At 37.7% G+C, this 19191-nt stretch overlaps 1 pseudogene; it reads right to left on the reverse strand.

Moving 5' to 3' along the window:
- Positions 1–19191, reverse strand: part of LOC114035463 — a 51782-nt pseudogene that overhangs the window by 19034 nt on the left and 13557 nt on the right.

Here is a 19191-nt window from a genome sequence, read left to right on the forward strand (position 1 = left end):
AAGGAAGGAAGGAAGGAAGGAAGAAAGAAAAAAAAGAAAAAGATCACTGGAAACTTTGACGAGAGCAGCTTCAGTTGCGTGATGAGGTCAGAAGCCAATCTGCACAAGGTTGAGGAGTAAAAGGAAAGGAAGTAGAATCAACAAGCCTTGACAACATTTTCTGGAAACTTGGCTGAGGATGGGAGAAGAGAAATAAGAAAACATCTAACAAGTGATCAGCTTGCTTTTGCCTAAAGGCCTCCAGGGAGGGAGAACCAATGTCTCTGAAGTTAGCACACTCCATTTTGTAAGAGTTCATATCATTAGGAAGTTCCAGTTGATAAATGGTCATATGAACAAGCAGCTTTCCAAGGAAGGAATCAAAACAATTTATAGTTACATTAAAAATGGTCTAAATTATTATTGATTAGAGAAATGCAAATTAAAACAATCGTGAGATATCATTTTATACCTGCCAGATTGGCTAAAATGATAGAAGGGGAAAATGACAAATGTTGGAGTGGATATGGAAAAATTGGGAAACTAATTCATTGTTGATGGAATTGTGAAATGATCCAACCATTTTGGAGAGCAATCTGGAATTATGCCCAAAGAGTTGTTAAACTATCTCTACCCTTTGACCAAGCAATACTGCTACTTGTTCTATTTTCAAAGATGATTAGGGAAAAAGAAAAAGAACCTATATGCCCTAGAATGTTTATATCAGTTCTCTTTGTGTTGGCAAAGAAAGGAAATTGCAGGGATGCCCATCAATTGGGGAATGACTGAACAAGTTGTCATATATGATTGTGATACAATACTACTCTGCTATAAGAAATGATGAATTTAATCATTTTAGAAAAATTCAGAAAGACTTGCACAAAATAATGAAGAGCAAAATAAGCAAAACTAAGAGAACATTGCATGTAGTAACAGCAATATCGTTTTAAGAATGTCTTTGAGAGGTAGAGCCAAGATGGTGGAATTAAGGCAGGGACTTGCCAGAGCTATTGCCCAAACCCCTACAAATACCTTTAAAATTTACTATAAACAAATTCTAGAGCTGCAGAATCCATAAAAAGATGGAGTAAAACACATTTCCAGCCCAAAACAACTTGGAATGTTGGCAGGAAAGGTCTAGTTGCATCAGGATGAAAGAGGAACACTGGCCATACCAGAACAGACCAGGCTCCAGCAAACCCAGAACAAGCCTCAGCCTGACTGAATCAGTAGCAGCAGAGGCAGTTTCCAGACCTTTCAGCCCACAGACGCTAAAGACAACTTAGAAGGTCAGCAGGAAAGGTCTTTCGCAGCTGGGTGAGAGGGGAGTGCAGTCCAGGGCCGGATGTGCCAGTACAGCCCAGGTCAACACAGCCCAGCCCCTAGCAAACCAGGAGCAGGCCTTGGGAGTGACTGAATCAGCAGCGGCAGTGGCTGCTTCTGGAGCTCTCAGCCTACAGATGGTAATGGGGTCAATCAACTGGTTTTGAAGAGGTTATAGGGGTCTTTTTGCTAACATTGAGGCAGGACTCTATTGCTTTGCTCATACTCAGATCCAGAGTAAATTATCTCACATAAAAGAGGCAAGAAAAAACTTTTACAGTGGAGGGGAAGAGAGGGTAGATAAGGGGGAGTGAGTGAACCTTACTCTTATCAGAATTGGTTCAAAGAGGGAATAACATACACACTCACCTGGGCATAGAAATCTGTCTTACCCTACAGGAAAGTAGAAAGGGAAGCGGATAAGAGTGGGTGAGGGTGTGAGGCTGTGATAGAAGGGAGAGCAGATTGGGGGAGGGTGTGGTCAGAAGCAAAACACTTTTGAGGAGGGACAGGGTGAAAGGACAGAGAGAATAGAATAAATGGGGGGGAAGGAATAGAATGGAGAGAAATACAGCTGGCAATAGGAACTGTGAAAAAATTTCGAAGCAAGTTTCTTTGATAAAGGCCTCATTTCTCAAACATACAGAGAATGGAGTCAAATTTATAAAAATAAGAGCCATTCCCCAATTGATAAATAATCAAAAGATATGATCAACTTTCAGATGAAGTAATCAAAGCTATCTCTAGCCATATAAAAATACTCTAACTCACTGTTGATTGCATAAATGCAAATTAAAACAATTCTGAGGTATTGCTTCATACCTATTTGATTGTCTAATAGGATAGAAAAGTTAATGATAAATGTTGGAGAGGATATGGGAAAGGTGAGACATTAATGCCCTGTTGGCAGAGTTGTGAACTGATTCAATCATTTATAGAGCAGTTTGGAACTATGCTCAAAGGGCTAGAAAACCATGCATACCCTTTGACCTAACAATACCACTACTAGGTCTATATCCCAAAAGAGATAAAAAAGGACCTATATGTACAAAAATATTTATCAGCTCTTTTCTGGTGGCAAAGAATTAGAAACTGAGGGGATGGCCATCAATTGGAGAATGGCTGAACAAATTGCACTATGTGGTTATGATGGAATACTATTTTACTACAAAAAAATGTTGAGCAGGATGCTCTCAGAAAAACCTGGAAAGACCTACATGAGTTGATGCAAATTGAAATGGACTGTGTAAAAAGTAACAACAATATTTTTAGATGATCAGCTGTGAATGACCTAGCTATTTTCAGCAATACAACGATCCAAGAAAACTCTGAAGGACTTATTTGCTATCCATCCCCAGACATGTTGTCTGAATACAGATTGAAGTATACTTTTTTATTTTATTTTTTCTTGAATTTTTTTTGTCTATGTTTTCTTTCACAGCATGACTATTATGGAAATGTTTTTCATGACTACACATATATAACCTATATCAAATTGATTGCCTTCTTAATGAGGTGGGGCAGGGACTGAGGAAGGGAGAGAATTTGGAACTCAAAGTTTTAAAAATGAATGTTAAAAATTGTTTTTACAGGTGACTAGGGAAAAATAAAATACTAAAAAAAGAAAAAGAACATCTTTGAGGGAATAAGTTATTTTGTCTATTATAAATACCCAAATTAACCAAAAAGAGTATATGAAGAAAGATACTATCTGCATTCAGAGAAAGAACTGATAAATAGAAGTATGTATCTGAATAATTTTACATATATATGTATATCTAAGCATATATGTATATATGTGTGTGTGCATATGTGTGTGTGTGTGTCTAATAGCAGCCATCTCTAGAGCCAGGGGCAGAGGACAGGAGGAGAGGGAAGGAAAAACAGAAATTTACATGATAATTTTGTTGTGTGTTTGAAAGGAATAGCAAGTTGTGCACAGAACATTTTAAGTTTCATGTATAATCATCTTTTTCATTATACTATGTTATGGAAATACTTCTTTTACTCCATAAATTAAAATTTTTTAAAAAATCATTAGGAAGTTTTTGTTTCTGTAAAGCCTAAATATGTCACTTTGCAAATTCCACCCATTGTTCCTGGCTCTGTCCTCTGGTGCCATGCAAGACACATCTAATACCTCTTCTCAAGACAATCTTTCAAACACTTGAAGATAGCTACTATATTGTCCCTAAGACTTCTATTCAAAATGTCCCAGCATTCAGCCTCATTTCATTGTTTGTTGAATATACATTGTTGTAATCATTGTAGTGTCACATTTTAAGAAGGATACTAATGAATGAAAGAGTATCCATAGGAGGGCAACAGGATGGTGAAGGGCCAGAAAAGCATGCCATGTGGAAATAACCTCTGAAGAAGTAGGAATGTCTGAGGCTGGTAAACAAAAGACTTAGGGACAATATGATAGCTAGATAAGTTAGAACACTGGGTCAGATGTAATAAGATGAAATTTAATGAGTATAAATGTAGTCTTGGACATGGTTCATTTAATCAAATTTACAAGTATAAGATGTGGCTAGATAGCAGCAGATCTCCCTAGAACAAGAAACTATGCTATTCTTAAGGCACCCTAAGATTGCATCAATCTTTTTGCCTGCCTTATTACACTATTGACATATCAACCTTACTACTCATTAAAGCTCCCAGATTTTTTTTTTCAGTTGAACTGCTATCTTGACACATCTCATACTTGTAGGGTTGACTGCTTGAACCCATGTCCAAGACTTTATATTTATACTTATTATATTTCATCTTATTATATTTGACCCAGTGTTCTAATCTTCTCGAATCTTTTTAGATTCTGACATATCATCCAAGAAGTTAGCTATTTTTTGTCATTTTGGGTCATCTAAACATTTTATAAGCATGACAGAATGAGAACGAGAGTGAGAGTGAGAGGAAGAGAGACAGAGAGAGATAGAGAAAGAGAGAGAGGGAGAGAGGGAGGGAGGGAGGGAGAGAGAGACTAGCAACCTCTACTGCACAAAAATATCTTTAGATCCCAGACCCAATATATGTACATGCAAGAAGGCACCAGTACAACCAACCCTACAGTGAGATGCAGTCAAAAGAACATTAGGGTCAGAAACAAAGGACTTAGGTTTGAATCCTAACTTTACTAGTAGTTTGTGTAATCTTGGGAAAGTCACCTTCCCTCTCTGGGATTCAGTCATTTTATTTGTAAAATAAGAAGGTAAGAATATAGTATGTCTAAAAGCCCTCTTGTTCTAAATCCTACAACTCTATAAATTAAGAAACCTAATGTCTTTTAACTAGTTTACCCTTTCAGCCATTCTAATTGTAGGGCACAATTAGTAGAGACTCTGCTCTATATAGAAATTCAACTAATTTAGAAAGAGATGAAAAGGTCTTTAAAATTACATGATCCTTGCCTCACCCTCAACTTTGCTTAGACTGTAAAGACTTGTGCAAAGAGATGGGTTTTTTTTTAATAAGTCAAGCATTTGGGGAGTTGTATTTGCAGACAAGTCAATATTGACACAAGTGCAAACTTTCAGAGAAATCTGGCAGATATGCATCACCAAAGGAAAGTGAAGGGCACTTGCCATCTGTGGCTCTGGATAATCAAAATGTCAACATAGCATACCAAGTACTGTCTAAACTTGTTATAATCTTCAGACAGTCTCACCTGTCCTCATTCAAATTGAGTTCAATTCTCCACAGTTCATGCACAAACTAGCCAGATTGACATTAACTGTCATAGGAATGTCAAGGGAACAAAAAGTATTCTGGGTGGAGAAGGTGTCCCCATTGTGAAGTTCCACAGTCTGAGATTGCTTCAAATATAGTAAAGCAATCATCCAATCAATTGCATGAAAGGAAATGCTGTCCCAAGCAAGGGAAGTGAGAGAAACCCATGAATAGACACAGAACATGGACATGGGTGGGTGGGTTATAAGCAGAGACCAAAACTCATGTCTATAAAAAGGAGCTACCAACAATTTTCTTCAACGAATTATGCAGGAAGGGAGAGAAGAAGTGCAATGAAGGACAAAGTCAGCCAGTCAATAAGCATTTATTAAAGAACTACTATGTGTCAGGCACTGTGTTAAGCACTGGGGATGCAAAAACAAAAGGCAAAAAATGATCAAGAGTGTCACAATCTAATGAGAGAGATGACATGCAAACCACTATGTATAGACAAAATACGTACTGGACAAGCTGGAGATAATCAAAAAAAAGGAAGGTACTAACATTGAGGGGTGTTAGAAAAGGCTTCAGATTCAGTCAGATTTGCAGGTATACAGAAAGGCTTGGTCCTAAACCTTCTTTGATCTTTTCTATATTGAAGCTAGGTGGTACAGTGGATAGAACCCTGGGTCTGGAGTCAGGAAGACCTCAGCTCAAATCAGGCCTTTCGGGGTCGTTGTGAGGATCATGGGAGATATTACTTGTAAAGTGCTTGGCATTTTGCCTGGCATATAGTAGGTGCTTATTAAATGCTTATTCTCTTCTTACTTCTTTTCCTTGATCACTTCATCAGCTCTAATAGGTTTAATCATCATGTCTATGAAGACGATTCCTATACCTCCTTATCTAACCTTAGTCTCTCTCCTGAGCTATGTCGCACATTATATGCTAATGTATTGCCTATTTCAAACTGAATGTCTCATAGGGATCTCAAACTCAACGTGTCCAAAACAGTACTCATTCTGTTCCCTCTCAAAAACGCTCCCATCTCAAGTTTTCCTGTTTCAGTCCAGTTCACCATCCTTCCAGTCACTCAGGTTTACAACCTTGGTATTATCCTTGACCCTTCACCCAATTAATTTCCAAATCTTAAAAGTTCTACTTTTACAATGTTTCTCATATACATCCCCTTTTTTCTACCAACAATGGCCCCCATTTTAGTTAAGGACCTCATCATCTCTTACTTGAACTATTGCAACAGCCTTCTAATTTGTCTCTTTGCCTTAAATCTCTCCCCAAGACCATCACACTCCCATATAGCTGCTACTGTCATTTTCCAAAAATGCAAGTCTGAATATGTCATTCCCCTACTCAATAAATCTCAGTGGCTCCATACATCTCTAGGATCAAATACAAGGTCTTCTATTTAACTTTTCATAACTTTGCCCTTTGATAACCCTTCATAACCCAGCCTCAGCCTTTCTCTCTGATTATATTAGATGGCACTCCCTTTCTCAAACAGTGCTTTCCTTACAAAAAGGCTTTCTCGCTATCCCCCACATGGCACTCTTTACTTCATCTCCAGGACTTTGGCCTGGCTGTCCTTTATGCTTGGGATGTGCTTCCATCTCACCTTCACCTCTTAAAATCATTTGTTTCCTTCAAGACTTTACTCAAGTGACACCTTCTATATGAAGTTTAGCCTGATCCTCTCAGTCGCTAGCACCCTCTTCCCCTCACTCCCGCCAAAATTGCCTTTGATTTACTTTGTACATGATTATTTTTGTACATGAGGTGTCTTGAGGGCAAGGACCAGCTTATATTTTTGTCTTTAAATCTCCAGTGCTTAGAGCAGCACCTGGTTCAAAGTAGGCACTTAATAATTGCTTTTTTGATTGACTGAGTCAAATCTGTAACCATATACTCAGTGGACTAGTACCTAGCAGTGGCCACAAAAGCAGTAGAGCAAAGGTTGACAGGAGCTACATGCTATACACTGCCTGGTGGAGACTACATGCCACATGTAATCAGCAGAGAGCCATCCTAATGGGAGTAGACAAATGATAGCCACTGAAGACATAGGAGACCCTGCAGCATTGAAGGTACGAGTGGCCCCTTTGTACCTGTGCCCTGGTCCCATAAGTGCCATTGGTGTGCCCTTCCACATGTGCACCTTAATGATCCATATCCTTTATTTTTCTCTTCCCTTGTTCCATAAGTTTGTCCACTCTTTTCATCAATAGTGTGCATATTCACGGACAAGTGTATCTCAAGCGTATGGGGAATGTTTTATCACTACTTTTCTCACATTGCTATGTTAGTAAATTCTTTTCCTTTCAACTAATTTTGAAGCAGCTAGGTAGTACAATAGAGTGCTGGCCTTGGAGTTAGGAAGACCTGAGTTCAAATCCTGCTTAAGTTGTTTATTAGCTGTGTCACTCTGACCAAGTCACTTAAACTCTCTCTGCTTCAGTTTCCTCTGATTATAATAACAACACCTGCTTCACATTGAGGATCAAATGAGGTAACTGATATGAAATGCTTTGCAAACCTTAAAGCACCATGTTAATACTTTTATTATTATTATTATTATTATCTTTAGCTAACTAGTAAAAGTAAACACATCAGTGGAGTAAGCCGTGGTTTTGAGTAGATTTATTAGTAAGCTATGGTTTTGATTAGATGAGGACCAACAGCATCCTGAAATTGGGATGGTTTTTCAGAGGGTACCACATGTGAGAAGGGAGTGCTCCACATTCTACAGTTATTCCTCACAGCCATTTCAAAAAGAAACTGATAAGGGTAATTTTATGAGGGTTAAGCTATTAGGTTGGTGCTCAGTTATATTTCCCTGTTTCAGAACATTCTTCCTAACATGAGAACTCAGACAGAATTTTAGGAAACTTCTAAAAAATTGGCATACATTTCCCCCACTGAAAAGAAACAAGGGTTTTATTATCTAACTCATTTCGTCCCTACGTAAGGAGTACCTGGAAACATCACAATAGTGAATATTCTCAATGATGCTGCTCTCATTAATCTCTCCTGAAAGCAAGAGATTAATGTGGTGCCTGACAAGGCATCACAGGTGGAACCAATTGTATTGAACAACAACAACAACAACAACAGCAAAACAGAAATACCGTTTACCTGAACTTACAGACAGTCAATAAACCTCTCTCCTCTTTTCAGTGGGCCCCTTTCTCATTGAGATCTGTAAGTGGAATCCTCTCCTCTCCTGTAAGTGAATAGATCTTTTGGTTGCTAGACTTGATGTGATTGTGTTTTTTGGCTAACGTGGAATGTCAATTCTCTCTTCTGTATGTAGCAAAGATGATTTTTTTAATATTCTACAGATTGTTTCATTAATTCTAGGCATAGTCTTATTTTCAGCCTGATTTTATTGTTGCTGTTTTAGCTTAAAATATTTTCTCAGGCCCCTGATAATTTGCATAAATAGTTTATTGAACTGAAATTGACCTTTCAGAATGGATTCTCTTAATTCTTTCAATGTACAAAATAATTTCCTAATGGGACACTGCACTGAGAAAACTATAGGTCCAAAGGGGCATATAAGAAAAAGAAACCACATATATAATGAAATGGAGGAATTTTCCTTCACTTTCCAAAGGAACAATGGAGAGATCACCATATGCAAAATAATAATGCCACTATAAATTTTTGTAATGTTTTCCCCCAAGAATATAAAGAATTACGCACACACACAAACACACACACACACACATCTTGTAATTGATTCTCACAATATTTCTCTTTGGAACAGAAGGGACAAATACTAGGGACTAATTTTCATTAAAATGCGATTTATTTATGCAACTTCTTGGGCTTCCTTCACCTCTGATTATGTGGTATAATGGAAAGAGTCATTGGGTTTGGAGTCAGAAAACTTAGCTTGGAATCCTAGCATGAACTTATTACTTGTGTAATTTTAGACAAGTCATTGAGCCTCTCTTGTCCTCATTTTCTTCATTTATATATGAAACAAATTTATATGTAAAATCAAGGAGTTGAACTATATCTTTAAAGTCTCTTCCAGCTCTAAATATATGATCTTATGTAGCTAAACAGTATCCTGGTTGATTTCTGAAGTCCAAGGTCATCTCATTTTATTCTTCCAAGATTTGGCTCTTATCCAGATCAGTAATCCCAGGGCACAATGACTAGAACTTTTCTCCCAGAATATTCAAGTTAAAGAAATATGGTGGCCATTACCAGCATTTACATAGAACCAACTGAGATTTGCGCCTAGATGACAAAAATATTGGGGCAGTTAGATGGCACAGTGGATTGAGCATTGGACTTGGAATCAGGAAGACTCATCTTCATGAGTTAAATCTAGCCTCAGACACTTAATAATTGTGTGATTCTGAGCAAGTCACTTAACCGTCTTTGCCTCACTTCCTTATCCATGAAATGAACTGGAGAAGAAAATGGCAAACCACTCCAGTATCTTTGCCAAGAAAAGCTGAATAGGGTCACAAAGAGTCAGACATGACTAAAACAACTGAAAACAAAACAAAAGAACAATCAGTTAAAATAGGAAGCTATCAGAGGAGACTTCCTTTCCAGCCCTTCATCTTGGCAACTAGGTAAGCTCTTCTTCAATCCTACCTCCTTGCCACTGCTTTGGTCAACATGGATTCCCAGTTTCTCTGTCTCCCCACACTCCCCACCACATAGTATATCAAACAGTGTCTTTCCCCATATAGGAACTTATAACCAGGAGTATACCCCTCCCCAACTGAATTTGCCCTAAAAAGTAGACTTGAGTGTGGTTTTTATGCTCTTTCTTCATTTTGTAAAGTTTGCTTTAAGTGACAAAATAGCTAGTTACAGACTGCTTTTGTGCAAGGGAAGATAGGCTGATAAAAATTGCTCAGAGGCCTAGAATCATTACAATCTCTCCCCATTGCCAATCTATTTAGTTAGAAAGATGTCAGATGATAAAGTTGCCACATTGGTGCTGTGGGATGCTACCTCTGCCCTGCCAGTCAACATGAGCCCCAGATATAAAAAAGATCCATGCATCCACAGAGACCAGAGTGCTTTATTCAATGCCCCAGCTCACCTACAACACTATACATTTCCTCTCCGTGGCCTTTCATCCCCTTCACTTTCCTCCTTCACTTGCATAAATAAGAAAATTTTCTTTTTGCTTAAGATTTCAGGCATGTTTCATTTCTGCATAGTCATTGATTTTTTTCTTCAATAACAAAATTTCTAGAGGAAAAAGAAAAACCTATTTTTAACAAAAATCTGCATAATCTCTTCAGTTCAGTTCAACAAGTCTATTGAGCATCTACTGGGTGTTCAGTCTGTTGCACACTCTTTTTTGCCTGTCTGTGAATAATGACAAGGAAATTAAAAGGAATACAGGTGAAAAAATAGAAAAATATACAAATAACCACAGAACTGTTATTATCATATACATGAAGCATTATATAAATGATGTACAAATGAAATATTGTCTTCAGGATAACTAAAAATTGCCATATGTGCACTCTAAAAAGTCAACATTTATATTGTGGATCACTACTTATCCAAATCAAAGCATTCATTTCTCTACTGTCATAAACACCTCAGAAAAACCTCATTGCTTTTCACTAATTTTCAAACTTAATAAATACAAACATTCAAAGAATAACATTATATTATAAAGTATTATATTAATATCATCACAAATCATTAACACTGTTGTCACATCAAGGTTAAATTATAAAATAAATGCAATTTTAAAAGGGTGAAGAAAAAATATTATTTAAAAAATAATGACAATTTTGACTGTAATTGCTCCAAGGCAGACATTGAGAATGCCAAAATACTTTACCTTTTCTTTTGAGTGTTTATAATACAACACATAGGGTCCAGATCAGAAAGCTATACATAGTTTAGTGTAGTTTAGTTTATGTTTAAACTAGTTAAGGTTAGCAAAATGCTTTACAAATATTATCTCATTTGATCCTCATAACAGCCATTGGATGTAGGTGCTATTATTATCCTCATTTTATAGTTGAGGAAACTGAGGCAGACAGAAGTTAAATAACTTGCCCAACGTCACACAACTAGTAAATGTCTGAGGCTGGATTTGAACTCAGGTCTTCCAGGCTCCAGGGCAAAAGTTCTATCTACTCTGCCACCTAACTGCCTAAAGTATATACAAAGTAATACAGAGTATTTCTTTAAAAGGAAAGAATACGAATAGGAATAAGAAAAGGCCTCCTGTGGGATGCGTCTCCTAACCTTGAAGGAACCTAGGGATTTTACAAGGCAGAAGTGAATAAGAAATGAATTCCAGACATAGGAAGGCAGAAGTCTAGTTTGACTGAAATGAACAGTGTGTGAAGGGAGAAATATGAAATAAGATTGGAAAGGTAAATGGGAACCAAACTATGAAGAAAAATTATTTCATTCACTAAAGAAAATAAAACATTGACAATCTCGTTTTCTGCCAAGTATAGTCATGGATGTTTCTATGTTCTTGATCAACAAAAAATGCAAAAGGTGGATATTTTTAAAGGTTACAGCAAAACATTATAATACTTATGGGCAAATGGATGATACATCTATGTGTTTAAAAAAAATCTCTCAGGTTTTGAATTTCTGAGAGGGAATCTATCAGCTTAGTGACCCATTATCACACACTCTCCTTTAGGACAATGAAAACAGTTTCCCTGGTGGAAGAAAAGCAGAATCCATTTCTATTGACCCATCACTTTTACTAAGCATTTATTAAATGCTGGGGAAAACTTACACTTTAGATTACACATGTCTTTGGCTTTATAGAGCTTAAAAAAACTAAGGAAAGACTGTGACAGGAAGTCACCATGTAAAATGATATATATTTTGATAGCAGCATGATGTTTGAATTATGCCTCAAACACTGGCTCTGCGACACTTCTAATCTCTCTGGGTTTCCTCATCTGTGAAAACAAATGGGTTGAATTTGATGACCTTTTATATCCTTTCTTCCTTAAGTCTATGAGTCAATGATCCAATACTTATGTGTATAATATACTTTGTGAGGTCCAAGACAAAGAAAGGTCATTACTGACTGAGAGGGGATCAGGGAATGTTTCTTGGAAGAAGCACCATTTGAATTCTGCCTTAAAGGATAGATAGAAATTCAACAAGTAAAAGTCATGTAAGCAAATGCAGAAAAGCAAAATCTTTGTCCCAGTCATTTGGTTGTCCAGTTTAGATGGAGTATAGACTATAGCATGAGGGAATGAAGGAGCAGTATGAAATAAAGATGGAAAGGTAAAAAGGAGATATTAGGTATTCTATCCTTTTCATAAAAATCCAAGTAAAAATTATTTTTTTGATTCTTTATACTTAGAGATTTAACTTTTTGAAATGTCACTCCTTGAAATCTATTCTCCATCCTCTTTGCATAAGGCAAAATAATCAATAAAGAATGCACTAAGAGATGCCATTATATGAGCCATCTCAGTTTCCACTGTAGTTTACTGAGTTAAATATCCTTATTGATAAATTACCTGGATAAGAACTAGTTCTCTCAAAAGCTGGGTGTATTCTGAGAACTCCAGAGTAGCTAAATTCCCCCAATGCCTCTTTTCCCATAGCAACTTTTCAGGAGCTTATGTACTATGGAATTTCCTATCTCTCAAAGCAGAAGAACCATAACTTTGTAGTTACATTATTTTTAGAGAAAATAAGGGTTTAATCCCAGTGTGGTATGGTAAAAAGAATGAAATATTTTGAATCAGAGAAGCTGTATTTAGATCTCAGCTCTGCCAATTTTGACTTGTGTGACTTTTGGCAAGTCACTTCAAATCTCCGGATCTCAGTTTCTTCATTTGCAAAATGGAGCTGGATACTTACTCTGCACCTTTGGGGGCCTTATAGAGTTGCCTGAGACATTAAGAGTTTAAGTGACTTGTCCAAGGTCACAAAGTCTGTGTGTATCTGAGTCCGGACTTGAAGATAGATCTTCCCAACTCAGAGGCTAGCTCTCTCTCCATCATGGGCCATGCTGTCCCTCTTTATACTTTATACTTTTATTTGGGACATGTTTCTAGGGCAATGATTTGATCATTGATGTTATACTGTAAAATTGTTATTGCTTTAAAATATTTATAGGCTTTATAAGGATGAGCAAAAAATCCATCTGGATTGACAATACTTTCAGAATAGAATAGATGACTTGAGAAATGATGACTTTCTATGAAGGAAGCAAATTCTGAGGAAGACAATAATTTATTAAAGGATATCATGAAGCATAAATTTATCAAAATATATTCAAAAACAGTTTCCTTAGCTCTCAGAGTGGATACCTATGCTATAGCTAGTACAATTCCTTAAGTTTATTTATACCATCATCAAATAATCAGCCTGAGTTTCATCCTCCTTCAAATAACTGATAACATATGGATTATAGTACTGTGACTTTAAGGTCTAAGTTCCCCACAAATGTCAAAAGTAGGAAGAGGTACCAAAAGTAGACTAAAGAGTTGGACATTTTAAGGAAGTAGTATGTGAGTAATTCTTTTACATAATAATGTGTGAAGTACTGTGCCAAAAACTAAGGCAGATAAGAATGAACTTTTTAAACTTCTTACAGTCAAGATCGCAGAGTAAGCAGTAAATCACTATAACTCCCTCAAACTCACATCCAAAAAAACATAAAATAGAGCCCCAAAACAAATCTTGGAACAGCAGAACCAGCAAAAGATGAGGTCAAACAATCTTGTAGCCCAAGAAACATGGAGGATTGGCAAGAAATGTCCATCTCACTCAGGTGAAAGGGAAGTGCAGTCCAGGACAGGAAGTGTCCCAGCAAGCCAGCAGCAAGCCACTCAGCAAACCAGCAGGAGATCCTGAGCCCCAGTGTGGTGGAGCAGGCAAACACCAACACCAGGATATCCAATGCCATAGCATAGCCAGGGGAACTGGCAGACTCCAGTTCTGAGAACCATCACATGCTACAGCACAGTCCCAGGCAAACAGGTAGACACCAACCCTACAAGTGCCTAAGCAAATGGCAGCCACCAGCCAGTACCAGCCCCATCATGTTTCAGCATAGGCCTGGGCAAACAGGCATCCTCCAGAGGCCAGACCTCCACATACTTCAGGGTAGTTATGGAAAAAGAAGAAATGCCTCACTGGGCCTCAAACATGCCATACACTGCCCATAGGGCCCCAGCTCAGCACCAGGTAACCTGCCAGACCCCAACAGCCTCCAGCAGCACCAGCCAACCCCCACCCCACCCCCTCAGTCCAGTACCAGTTATGAGAGTCTTCCTTGGGCCTCAGGGCAACATCACCACAGCACCAGGAAAACAGCCAGGGCCTGCAGCCATGAGCACAAGAAGCCAGAGACAGCACCCCTTCTACCTCAGGGTGCAGAAATCAAATTTAAAAGAAAGAAAAAAGGCCCTCAAAAAACATGAGCAAAAAAAAAATTGAGTCTGACCATAGAAAGTTATAGTGACAGGGAAGACCAAGATACAAACACAGAAGAGGACAACAATGTCAAAACACCTATGTGCAAAATCCCAAAGAAAAATGGGAAGTCATAACAAGCCCAGAAAGAACTCATGGAAGAGCTCAAAAAGGAGCTTAAAATCATATAAAAGAGACAGAAGAAAAAATGGGAAAAGAAATGAGAGTGATGTAAGAGAATTATGAAAAAAAGAGTCAACAGCTTGGAAAACTGCTTAAAAAGTAGAATTAGCCAAATGGGAAAGGAGAAGCAAAAATCCACTGAAGAAAATAACTCTTTGAAGAGTACAATTGGCCAAATGGAAAAGAAAGTACAAAAGCTAATTGAGGAGAACACCTTAGAAGTTAGAATTGGGCAAGTGGAAGCTAATGACTCTATGAGACATCAAGAATCAATCCAGTTCAAAAGAATGAAAAAATAGAAGAAAATGTAAAATACCTCATGGAGAAAACAACTGACCTGGAAAATAGATCCAGGAGACACATATCAGAATCATTGGACTACCTGAAAGCCCTAATCAAAAGGAGGAACTGAACAGCATCTTTCAAGAAATTATCAAGGGAAACTGCCCCAATGTCCTGGCATCAGAGAGCAAATTAGGTATAGCACCTCAGGAAAGAGGTCCCAAAATAAAAACCCCAATGAACATTATAGCCAAATTTCAGAAGTATCAGGTCAAGAAAAAAATACTACACTTGTTCAGAAAGAAATAAATCAAATTTTGGGGAGTCACAATTAGGATCACATAGGACTTGGCACCTGCAACGTTAAAGGATCAGAGGGTATGGAACATGATATTCCAGAGGGCAAAGGAGCTAGGACTACAACCAAGAATAACTTAGCTGGCAAAATTAAGAATAATATATCAAGGGGAAAAATTGGTCATTCAATGAAATAGAAAAATTTCAAGCCTTCTGAAGAAGAAGACCAGAACTAAACCAAAAATCTGACCTCCAATATCAAGACCCAAGAGAAGTATAAACAGGTAAAAAGGGGAAAGAAAACACAAGGGATTCAATGGAGCTAAACTGTTTACATTCCTACACAGGAAAATGATATTCGTAACTTCTAAAAATTACATTACTAACAGTACAGACAAAAAGAATATACATAGACAGAGGGTATGGGCATAATGTGAATTTGAGGGAATGACATTAAAAAAAGGGATGAGAAAGAAAAGTACAATGTGTGCAGAAGGAAGGGAGAGGTAGAATGGGGTAAATTATCTCACATGAAGAGGTGAGAAAGATCTGTTACAGTGGAGGGGAAGATGGGAGAGTGGGCAATAAGCATTGCTTGACCCTTACTCTCATCAGTATTGGCTCAAAGAGGGAATAATATACACAATCAGTTGAATATAGAAATCTATCTTACCCAACAAATAAGGTGTTGGGGGGAGGGGACTCATAGAATAGAGGGCAGATCAAGAGAGGTGGTAAACAGAAGCAAAACACTTTTGAGGTGGGAAATGGTGAAAGGAGAGAGCAGACAAACAGGAAAAATAGGATAGAGGGAAATACACAGCAATCATAACTGTAAATGGGATGAACTCTCCCATAAAATGGAAATGGATAGCAAATTAGATTTTAAAAAAACTGGAATCCTACAACATGTTGCTTATCAGAAACACACTTGAAGCAAAGAGACACACAAAGAGTAAATATAAGGGGCTGGAGCAGAATCTGTTATGCTTCAGCTGAAGTAAAAAAAAAAAAAGTAAGGGTAGTAATCCTGATCTTAGACAAAGTAAAAGGAAAAATTAAAGAGATAAGGGAGGGAACTGCATCTTGCTAAAAGGTACCATAGACAATCAAGCAATCAAATTAGAAGAGCAAGGAACAGCCTACCTGTCAGATCTATGGGGAGGGGAAGAATTCATGACCAAACAAGAGATAGAGAACATTAAAAAATGTAGAATAGATAATTTTGATCATTTTAAATTGAAAACCTTTTGTATGAACAAAACCAAAGCAACCAATATTAGAAGGAAAGCAGACCACTGGCAAACAATCTTTACAGCAAAGGTCTCTGATAATGGCCTCATTTTCAAATACATAGAGAACTGAGTCAAACTTATGAGAATACAATCCATTCCCCTAATTGATAAATAGGCAAAGGATAAGAATTTGGATGAAGAAATGAAAGATATCTATAGGCATATGAAGAAGTGTTCTATATCACTTTTGATTAGAGAAATGCACATCAAAACAACTCTGAAATACCACCTCACACCAATCATATTGGCTAACATGACAAAAAAAAAAGGAAAGTGATAAATGTTGGAGGGGATGTGGGGAAATTGGAACACTAATGAATTGCTGGTGGAGTTGTGAACTGATCTAACCATTCTGGAGAGCAATTTGGAACTATACCCAGAGGGCTATAAAACTGGTATGTCCTTTGATCCAGCAATAACATTACTAGGTCTGCATCCCAAAGAGATCTTAAAAAAAGGAAAAGGACCTACATGTACAAAAATATTTATAGCAGTCCTTTTTGTGGTGGCAAAATTTGGAAATTGAGGAGATGCCCATTAACTGGGAAATGGCTGAACAATCTGTGGTATATGAATATAATGAAATAATATTGTGCAATAAGACATGATGAACAGGTAGATTTCATAAAAACCTGGAAAGACTTGTACAAACTGATGCAAAGTGAAAAGAGTAGGACCAGGAAAACACTGTACACAGTATCAGCAACATTGTGTGATGATCCACTATGAATGATTTGGCTTTTCTCAGCAACATGATCTAAGACAAGTACAAAGGATTCACGAAGGAAAATGCTGTCCATATTCAGATAAAGAACTGAAGGGGGGGGCGGAGCCAAGATGGCAGAATAAAAGCAGTGACTTACTTGGGCTCTCCCCCAAACTCCTCCAAATACCTATAAAAATGGCTCTAAATGAATTCTAAAGCAGCAGAACCCACAAAAACACAGAGTGAAACAAATTTACAGCCCAAGACAGCCTGGATGGTTGATCAGAAAGGTATATCCCAAGGGGCAGGGAGAGGAGCACAGTTCGGCATGGGTACTCAGGCAAAACAGGCCTCAGCAAACCTGGAGCAGTCCTCAGAGGACTGAATCATGGGAAGCTATGGTGGTTTCCAGACTTCTCAACCCACGAATGCCAAAGACAACTTAGATCAGTAGGAAAAGTCTGTGACCACAGTGAGAGGGAAGCTTGATCTCAGCCTCAGTCCCCGGGCCTGGGACAGTAGCTGCTTGTTGAGCTTCTGGCCCACAGACTGAGGGGGAATAAGAGGGGGATTACAGTGATCTCTCTGCTGGTGCAGGATTCTCTTGCTTTGCCCATGCTTGGATCTGGGTCACAGTTCTGGGTGACGGTCCTGGGGCAAAGAGGAGTGCTGGCGTGGTGGAGCTTGTAGTGGTGCTGGAGAGGAAATCCTCCTCACAGTGCTTGTGGTCACTCATAGACCAGAGCACAGGCCAGGAAAGGAGTAAACACCTCACCCCTTATCATAACACCTTGGAAGAAATGAAAACTTACAGGTCCCTAGAAGTATAGAACATATATAGAACCTTCTATAAAATTTGACCCAAGCCTATAGAATAATAAACAGCATTTTATTTTTTCCCTAATTACATGTCAAGAAAATTTTTAGCATTCATTTATACAAGATTTTGAGTTCCAAATTTTCTCCCTCCCTCTACTCCCCTCTTCTGAAAATGATAGGCAGTTTTATATAGTTAATATATGTGCCATCATGTAAAATATATTTCCATATTCATCACAATTGTAGAAGAAGAAACAGATCAAAAGGGAAAAAAAAAACCTGAGAAAGAATAAAGAGAAAAAAATATGCTTTGGTCTGTATTCAGAGTCCATCAGTTCTTTTTTTTTAAGCTCTTAATAAATGTTTATTGAACAGAAAACGAGGATTGTATGTGAAATTTCACATCTGTTATGTATAGCTTGCATTTCTTTTTATGTACATAATAAATTCAGTCTGGGGCTTTCAAAGCCATCCTGCTTATCTGTACTTCTTTCTGGCTTTTCTTCTCTTTTCTTCTTTGCATTTCTTAGCAAGATTAACATTGATCCCCTTTTATTTTTTTTTCCCCTACCTGCTCTTACACTAACCACCATTGTCTTCTGAATGTTAGCTAGAAATCATTTTTAAATCTATAAAATCCTGGAGACTGTTGTTTTTTATAAATTTAGGAGTATATTTATGACTTTTACAATGTGTTTCTCTTTTTTTTTGTCTAAATATTTTCTTCTAGTAATCTGGGTATTTTGCATTTTAGTAAATATTTATCCATTCAGCAAAGTGGTCAGGTCTTTTTTTCATGTTGTAAAAAACTAAGTATATCTCCCTTCATCCTATCCCACTCCCCATTTATTTTATTCTGTCTTTTAACCTGTCCCTCCTCAGAAGTGTTTGCTTCTGATTACCCCCTCCCTCAATCTGCCCTCCCCTCTATCATCCCCCTGTTCTCTTGTCCCCTTCCCTCCTATTTTCCTGTAGGGTGAGATAGATTTCCATACCTAATTGAGGGTGTATGTTATTTCCTCCTTAAGCTAAATCCTATGAGAATAAGATTCACTCATTCCCTCTTACCTTTCCCCACTTCCTTTCCACTGTAAAAGCCTTTTCTTGTCTGTTTTATGTGAGATAATTTATCATTCTACCTCTCCCTTTCTCCTTTTCCCAGTATAATCCTCTCACCCCTTAATTTTATTCTCCAGATATCACCCATTCATC

Source organism: Vombatus ursinus, unplaced genomic scaffold (assembly GCF_900497805.2).
Source record: "Vombatus ursinus unplaced genomic scaffold, bare-nosed wombat genome assembly UNPS02009205.1, whole genome shotgun sequence".
NCBI lineage: Eukaryota > Metazoa > Chordata > Mammalia > Diprotodontia > Vombatidae > Vombatus > Vombatus ursinus.